At 34.8% G+C, this 8,395-nt stretch overlaps 1 non-coding gene across 1 annotated transcript; it reads right to left on the bottom strand.

Moving 5' to 3' along the window:
• Positions 1 to 3,834: 3,834 nt before the first annotated feature.
• Positions 3,835 to 3,908, bottom strand: TRNAW-CCA (transfer RNA tryptophan (anticodon CCA)). Its single transcript has one exon. It is a non-coding gene; the product is annotated as a tRNA-Trp (tRNA).
• Positions 3,909 to 8,395: the final 4,487 nt, after the last annotated feature.

Genomic DNA, 8,395 nt, shown 5'->3' with positions numbered 1-8,395 from the left:
TAGAAGTCTTTAAGATGTAATGGAGAACCCTCCTTCATCCCGAGTAGATTGAACCTCAACCTTGGGCATGGAATGCTTGAGGCGGTTTGGTCGAAAGGATGGAGGTTGAAGCCTTTTTTTTAACCCATTCTCATATCATGCATCATAATGTACACTATGCACACACATCACACATGTTGGCTATGATGAAGAAATGTGTAACTCTCTTGATGGGGTTAAAACACTAAGTTTCTAGCTAAACATGCATGTATTAAGGTTATGGATCTAAGGGTATTCCATCCATGGAATTTCTCTAAAATCCCAAACCAACATCTCAACTCATGCAAAAGTGTGTTGACACCATAGAATGTCTTCTTCCATAAGATATTTCTTATGTCAACACCAACATCAAATCCTCTTCTAATGCGGTACATACACACTATGAGCACCCACCCACTTCATGCATCTCATGCATTCTACTTGTTTATTTAATCTTTTTCCAAAAAATGGCCAAATCTAAAGGTAACCACCTTAGGTGGAGAGAATGGGGTGCTTAATACCTTCCCCATTCTCTAACCGAATCCCCTTACTTAGATTTTAGGTAGACCATACATTTTCCATGATTGAGAGTCACTACAATGCCATAAAAAATGGTTTTCAAAAAAAAATTGATTCGGGTGCCCATTCACACCCATTTATAAAAAAGAATGGTGGCGACTCCAAACAATGTAGTATTGAAGTTCATGGCGACCATTTCATGTCTACAATATTATTTATATAAAAAATAAATCAAATAAAATAATATGTATTATATATTATTTCTAATCCAATATTATCGGATTCGAAATGTTAATATCCGAATTCGAATCTAATATCCGAAATTTTCAATTTTGAATTTTCGACTATCTATTGACACTCCTAGCCTTACTAAGCCTCATCCACCGTAAAAAAGACCTCGAGATGTGTTAAACAAGACATCGAGATTTGTTATAAATCTCGAGGAATTGTTTTACAAATCTCAAAGGTCTTTTTTATTGTGGATGAGACTTAATAAGGCCTATTTTTTCCCTCACCATCTTAGTAAGGCTAATTGGACTCCGAGAAAAATTAGGTGGTGAAAAACAAGCAAGAATCCCATAAAAATTGAGTCCTGATAATATGACTCACTAGGTGGCATACTCAATCGACTCCTTGACAAGTTTAGAAACCATTGATCTGTACGCCTCGGGATACATGGCTCCCTCAGGATACACTTTATTTTTTTAAGTGGAGGAAGTGCAATTGTGTATCCCAAGACGTACAGATCTACGATTCTCAAACTTGTCACGTCAAAGAGTCAATTGAGTATGCCACATGGCGAATCATATTATCTCGACTCATAAAAATTTATGTGGATTTGGTGGGGTACCATACAAGGCCTAGGAGCGCTATCACCCGGATGCATCGAGTGGGCCATGAGTTCAACACCTATGATGCACCTTAAGATACAAACTAAGAAATCTTGAGATTCCATCTTTGTATATCTTCACTTTCTAATAAACTTGGTTAGAGCACCAAACACTCGGGCCTTAACTCGAATGTAGTTTTGGCCTTTGATGTCGTGACCCTAGATCACACTGGTATAAACACTCAGACTTTAACCAACTTAGAAAGTGGACACCTTCCACTCCTGGTTGGACCTACATGTACCAAAATTTGTGATTCCATGGTTAAAAAGATGCAGAAATTTAATGGCAAAAAATTTACAAATTCAACTTAGTTTTGTGATTTATTACTTGCCTAATGGGTGAGTCAAAAGTCCGAGGTTGATGGATCAAGAAGAGAGCGCCATGTGGTGTGATTGAATGTATATGGGGTCATTATACAATTTTTTTAAGGCAGATTTACCAAAACATGCACAACATTTCAAATATTTATTAAAACGGTACACTATAGCAATTAATTCCGAAAATGGTAAATTTATCATTTTCGGAATCAATTTTTTTTTAAGATTTGAGGACATCAAACCCCACCAAATGAACATTGAAAAAACAAATCAAAACCAAGATCGTGCAAAAAAAAAATTAATATCTAATTGATAATTCCTCTAAACAACTCCCTTGTATCATTCTCCCCATCAGCTTGAAATGGGTTCCAACATCGATATGGATTTATTTGTGTATTATCCATTAAAGACTCATTAGTTCACAAAGTTTTGTGAATTATTGAAATATTGTACACCTGAATCAACCAATTACATATCTATTCATTCAAAGACAAATTATTTACAATGAGTGAACCTTTACACCAAAATCAAATGGCTAAATGCCCTAAACACAAATCCATCTTAAACAAAACCACAAATTTCATCAAATTACAACGAACAAAAACTAGCCTAACCGAACTTTATTTACAGTAGAAAAATACTTAGCAGCAGCAACCATGGTTGCTTCGGGCCCGGTGGACGATATAGTTTTCGAACATTTAACATGGCCACGTCCATCAAAATTGTAAAAGCACAAGGACACCGATCTTAACAACGTCGCATACCACCTTGTTTTCTTCTCTTTGTTCATCTTTATCTTGCCTTGTGTATTATCTCAGTTCCAATCGTACAAGACTCAAGAAAGTTTAGTTGCAAAGCAGGATGAACTCAAAATTCTTATAGATTTTCTTGTTTGCTTGGTTTGTTGATACCATCTTTGTTCTTATATAGCTGAGAATTCTTGATGATCAAGTCGATATATAATCCTTAGTTGACCTGATTATTAACTATGAGGATTGCCACTTTAATAAATTCTATCTTCCCAAGTCCTATCAGATTTGAAAAATAATCTATTTTTCAAACTACTTAGAAAAATAATCTATTTTTCAAACCTTTTAACATTAATGATAGTTGTTCAAGTCAAACACTATTATTCGGCCATGACATAGACATGGTAATAACAGGTTCAATTAATACTTTGGCTTGAAGTTAAAGCCAAGGCTTCAAAGTAAGACCAAGAGAATACAAGACATTTACACAATGGTAATGTGTTAACATTTTCTTTCAACAGAATAGAGAGAATAGAAAAATTGTATCTTGGAGCACAAATCTGTAGATCTAGTGATGCATAAAATGAACTAAACAAGAAAACAATCAATAAGCCAAGAAAACACACATGAGTGGTTCGGCTATGCTTACGTCCACAGATAAGAGATGAGATACTTTCATTATGAATGATTATAATCCTTATTGATAAAATCGTAGGTTTCCCGTAACCATGACGAACTCATATTCCTTCTCAAATACCATGTTTGCCCCTTTAGTCCCTTGCAATCTCCAACAAAAGACAAGGCGTAAACATAACATATTTGACACATTAATTTTGATATTTTGATTAGAGGGAGTCATCACCATTTATAATATACTAAAAGAAAATACTTACAATTCAATTAAAAAGAAGCTAACAATAGTACTTAGTAATCTTTATAGAAAAAGAAAACAAAGAGATCTTCAAGAGAGTGATCACCATGTGTTCATCTTGATGATGATCTTTTATTTAGGAAATACCACTAAATTATAAATGTATTTAATAATCAGGCCGGGCCTATAAGAGCTACTCCATGGTGTTATCTTCAATGTCCGAACCCAGCCCAACCCAATTCTTACATTGGCTTCGTCAGAATATCCACACCCAATAAATATCGGGCCGGTCCAAATATTGGCCCATTTTCAGCCCTAGGCCACAAAGCCACAAACTTCATTAAAGTACACGGAACAGAATCTAGCACAACCAAATTTTATGTGAAGTAGAGAAATGCTTAGCAGCAGCAACCATGCTGTTCAAGTTAGTGAAGTTATTTCATTGTAATTCGACTTAAGTAAGAAGGAATCACGCTCTGTAGGATTTGAACCTACGACATCGGGTTTTGGAGACCCACGTTCTACCGAACTGAACTAAGAGCGCTTTCTTATCACAATAATAAGACCGTAAAAAAAAGGATGATTTTTGTACCCCCGCATGCATATAGTATCAAAAAATGAAAGATTATGTATGTCCAATTTGAATCTCTTTCAGACCCTCGTTACTGCCCAGAGGAGAAGTAATAGGTAGGGATGACAGGATTTGAACCCGTGACATTTTGTACCCAAAACAAAGGCGCTACCAAGCTGCGCTACGCCCTGTGGGCAACACAGTTTTGGAACACTTCACATCACCATCTTCGTCAAAAGCGTAAAAGCACAACGACTTCGCTTTGTTCTCTTTGTTCATCTTCCTCTCTTGTCTACTATCCCTTAAAATCTTACAAAGACACTTAGGAAGGTACTTTAGCTGGATGGACCGACAATTCTTGTAGTTTTGCTTGTTTGGTTGTTGACCTTTGTTGGTACTCTATGGGTGGCAATTTAACATGACCCACGAACATGACTCGAATATGACACGAAATTAATGGGTTTGGGTCATAATAGTGTCAACCCATCTAACACGATTATTAAATAAGTCAGGTCTGGGTTAATGGCGTCAACCCGTTTTGTTATTCTATCATTAACATATAGTTTTAAATATATCAACAAATATTTAAGAATTTTTTAAATTACCTATATTTTATGATAAAACTTAATTTATGTTTTGTGATACATAATTTATGTTGGTAGATATTGATTTATGATTGCGCGACTTTATTTTTAGTAATGTTATCTTATTTTTGGTGGTAGAAATGACACTTATTTTTCCCAATAATGATTAGATTTCATCAAACAGGTTATATATAAATGGGTTAGATTTGTGTTTAAGTTTTCAACACGATTATTAAATGGGTTGAGTTTGGGTTTGATAAATTTTCATAATACCCTTACCTCAACACGATACGAATACGACCCGACCCATTGCCACCCCTAATTCGTACCACGTTTGTTATTATATAGCTGAAAATTCTTGATTACCAAGTTAACATAGCTGAGAATTCTTAGAGTTTGTCTGGAACAATAACATATAACCTGATCTTTATTATGGAAGATCAATAAAACTAAACCTTGGGAGCTTATGATAAATAAATCTTAACTATTAGGATGTCACTTTTGTATAATTTTCTCTTCCTAAGCCCTATTATAAGACACTTTTTTTTCTTTTTTTCAAGAAAAATTTCATGTTCAAAACTTCAACATCAATAATAGTAGTTCTAGTCAATCAGAAAACAAAAAACCTTTTAGATGATGTAGACATAGTAATAATAGGTTCAATTAATACTTTGGCTTGAAGAATAAGCTAAGACCTGAAGTAAGACCAGATAGAAACCAAGTAGTCTACAAAAGGGGATCAAACATGAAGAAAATAATAAAAATTCTTTTTTCAAATATGGAATCATATTAGTGTACAATAATTACAATATTTTCTTATTGGATTTTTAATTTCTAGTTGAAAGTTCAAACATGTGAGTAGAGCATAAAACATAAGGCTGAGATTTGGGGAGATTTCTAGGGATTCGATTTTTTTTCTTAATATATCATATTAAGGCCTTGGTATGCCTTCCAAAACTCTATAAATTCTTAAAGTTTTCAAGCTATGAAATTTTGTGATACAAAACTAAGCAATCTTGAGTCAGTGTCCATCTTTTAGACGAAATTTTTTCTGCATTTCTTAAGGTATCTATGGTTGTTGGGAATTCATTTTCAAAGAAATATGGGTTCCTTTGAAAAAAAAAAAATAGTCATGGAAAAATCAATATCACCATTTGATTGAACAAGGAAAATGTCAAAAAGATAATCAATAATATAATCCATCTCTGTTAGGATGATCGAACGACTATCCCTAGCTACTAAATTATGCCCACACAGAACCCATCAGAAGTCTTCCATTATTTTCCCAAGATATGAGGTTTTTCTCCTCTTCGAAAATGTTACAGCTCCAATTACATATTTTTAAAAAGTCGTGAACCAGCAGAACTGTGTCCTGTTCCTATAGCAACAAACAGTGCTTATGTGGTGCGTTTTGGTTGGATTTAAAATATATAGGGGTGCATGCAAAGCTTGTTTAGGAACCCGATATGTTTTAAACACAAATCAAATCATGCCACGTAGACACCGCTCCTATTCTATAGTAATGGGACACCGTTCTGGATCCTGATTCATTTTTAAAAATTACTGAACATTCGTATATACTATGTTGTAAATGTGTGGATGGGCCTTGTATTGTTGTTGGGGGTAGCTGATCTGGGATCTGCACCCCTATTGAGGGGCTCGGGGTGCAGTCCCCCCCCCCCTCCCAATTCCCCAATTCGCCATTTGTATGGATATATATATATATATATATATATATATATATATATATATAGGGTCCCTATCCGTGGCCAACAGTTTGGCAAACATTTTGGCAAACACTTTTTCAAAACATGGGTTAGAGGTCTTGGAATGGGCTGATTTTTGGTGAGGATGATGTCTACGGTGAGGAGATCATCCTCACCAAAAATCAGCTCATTCCAAAACTTCTAGCCCCATTTTACAAGTTGAAAAATCGTGAACCGTCCATTTTTTGTAAACCATTTTTGATGAGGTTAGAAGTTTTGGAATGGGCTGATTTTTGGTGATGATGATCTCCTCACCATAGAGATCATCCTCACCAAAAATCAGCCCATTCCAAGACCTCTAACCCATGTTTTGAAAAATGTGTTTGCCAAAATGTTGGCCATTGATCGCTACCCATATATATATATATATATATATATATATATATATATATATCCTATAATGAATCGTTCAGTTTTTCTGAGGAAGAGAGATTATAACGCAGCCATGGACTTAGGCAATCTTACCGAATCACATCTTGTGTTCTTGCTTTCTTTCTCTGTCTATTTCTTTGGTGATTGCTAATGGTGGTTGTCTATATGAGAGTGGTTTGTTTATTCTACAAAGTGAGGATTATTGCATCGGGATGATGATATTTTTGGGCCGGGCCAAACCCATTGTGAGAAAGTTTGGAATATTTTTTTCGAGATGTGCATTAAGAAATGCATCAAATTTCCTCCCACTTGGAGGAGTCTCATAAGTCATAAGTGCCTTATTTCAAAGAAGATATTTATAATTCAATTTAAAAGAAGCTAACAATACTAGTCAATCTTTACAGAAAAAGAAAACAAAGAAATCTTCAAGGAACATGTCAGCTAGCCCAGGCCAAGTCTCAGCCCAAGTGAACTTTATGTGAAGTAGAGAAATGCTTAGCAGCAGCAACCATGGTTGCTTCGGGCCCAGTGGGCGATACAGTTTTCGAACACTTCACAATGCCACCTCTATCAAGGTCGAACCAAGATGACATCGATCTAAACAGCATTGCGTACCATCGCACTTTCTTCTCTTTGTTGATCATCTTTTGCTCGTGTGTACTATATACACTTTATCTTATAACAAAGACACTGAAGAAAGTTTTAGCTCGACAGACCAAGAATTCTTGTAGATTGGCTTGTAATTTGCTTGCTTGGTTATTGAGCTTTGTTGATGCCACCTTTGTTATTATATAGCTAAGAATTCTTGATGATCAAGTTTACTATAAGAAGGTTTATGTTATGGTTTGCTCAAAAGGAAAGAGTTGAGAAATTGTGGAATTTCTTTTTAGACTATAACAATTCTTAGTTTACCCAATTATATTATACCCCACAGTTTCTAGGAAGCTTTTCAAAGGTAGTTTCTTGGTGAGTGTCAGTGACAGTCACATATAACGACCTTATACTTATCAAGTAAGATCAATCAAACTAAATCTTGGGAGCTTATATAACATTAATCTTAAATAATTATCTCCTAGGCTCTATCAAACATATTTTTTTTCAGAGAAATTCATGTTCAAAAGTTTAACATTAATAATAGTAGTTGTTCAAGTCAATCAAAAACAAAAAACTATTTGGAAAAATCTTTGGGGGAACACGCCTCCTCTAATGACATGTGGCACCTTCACGCCGCAATGAATATTTGACTACCCCTATGTTTTCGAATTTGTGACATGCCCCTTGACTTTGGTCTTTCACTTATAGATTAATAAAAAATGATTTAAAATCTGTTAATTTTTAAAAAAAAAGCTAATCATGATAGTAATGTGTTACATTTTCTTTCAACAGATTAGAGAGAATAGAAAAATTGTGTCTTGGAGCACAAATCTGTAGATCTAGTGATGCATAAAATGAACTAAACAAGAAAACAATCAATAAGCCAAGAAAACACACATGAGTGGTTCGGCTATGCTTACGTCCACAGATAAGAGATGAGATACTTTCATTATGAATGATTATAATTCTTATTGATAAAATCGTAGGTTCCACAGATAAGAGATGAGATACTTTCATTATGAATGATTATAATTCTTATTGATAAAATCGTAGGTTCCCCGTAACCATGACCAACTCATATTCCTTCTCAAATACCATATTTGCCCTTAGTAGTCCCTTGCAATCTCCAACAAAAGACAAGGCG

This window comes from Akebia trifoliata, chromosome 9 (assembly GCF_017979445.1).
Source record: "Akebia trifoliata isolate Shusen 1 chromosome 9, ASM1797944v1, whole genome shotgun sequence".
Taxonomy (NCBI): domain Eukaryota; kingdom Viridiplantae; phylum Streptophyta; class Magnoliopsida; order Ranunculales; family Lardizabalaceae; genus Akebia; species Akebia trifoliata.
The sequence above is the reverse complement of the archived record's forward strand: the minus strand, read 5'-3'. Positions and strand labels throughout refer to the sequence as shown.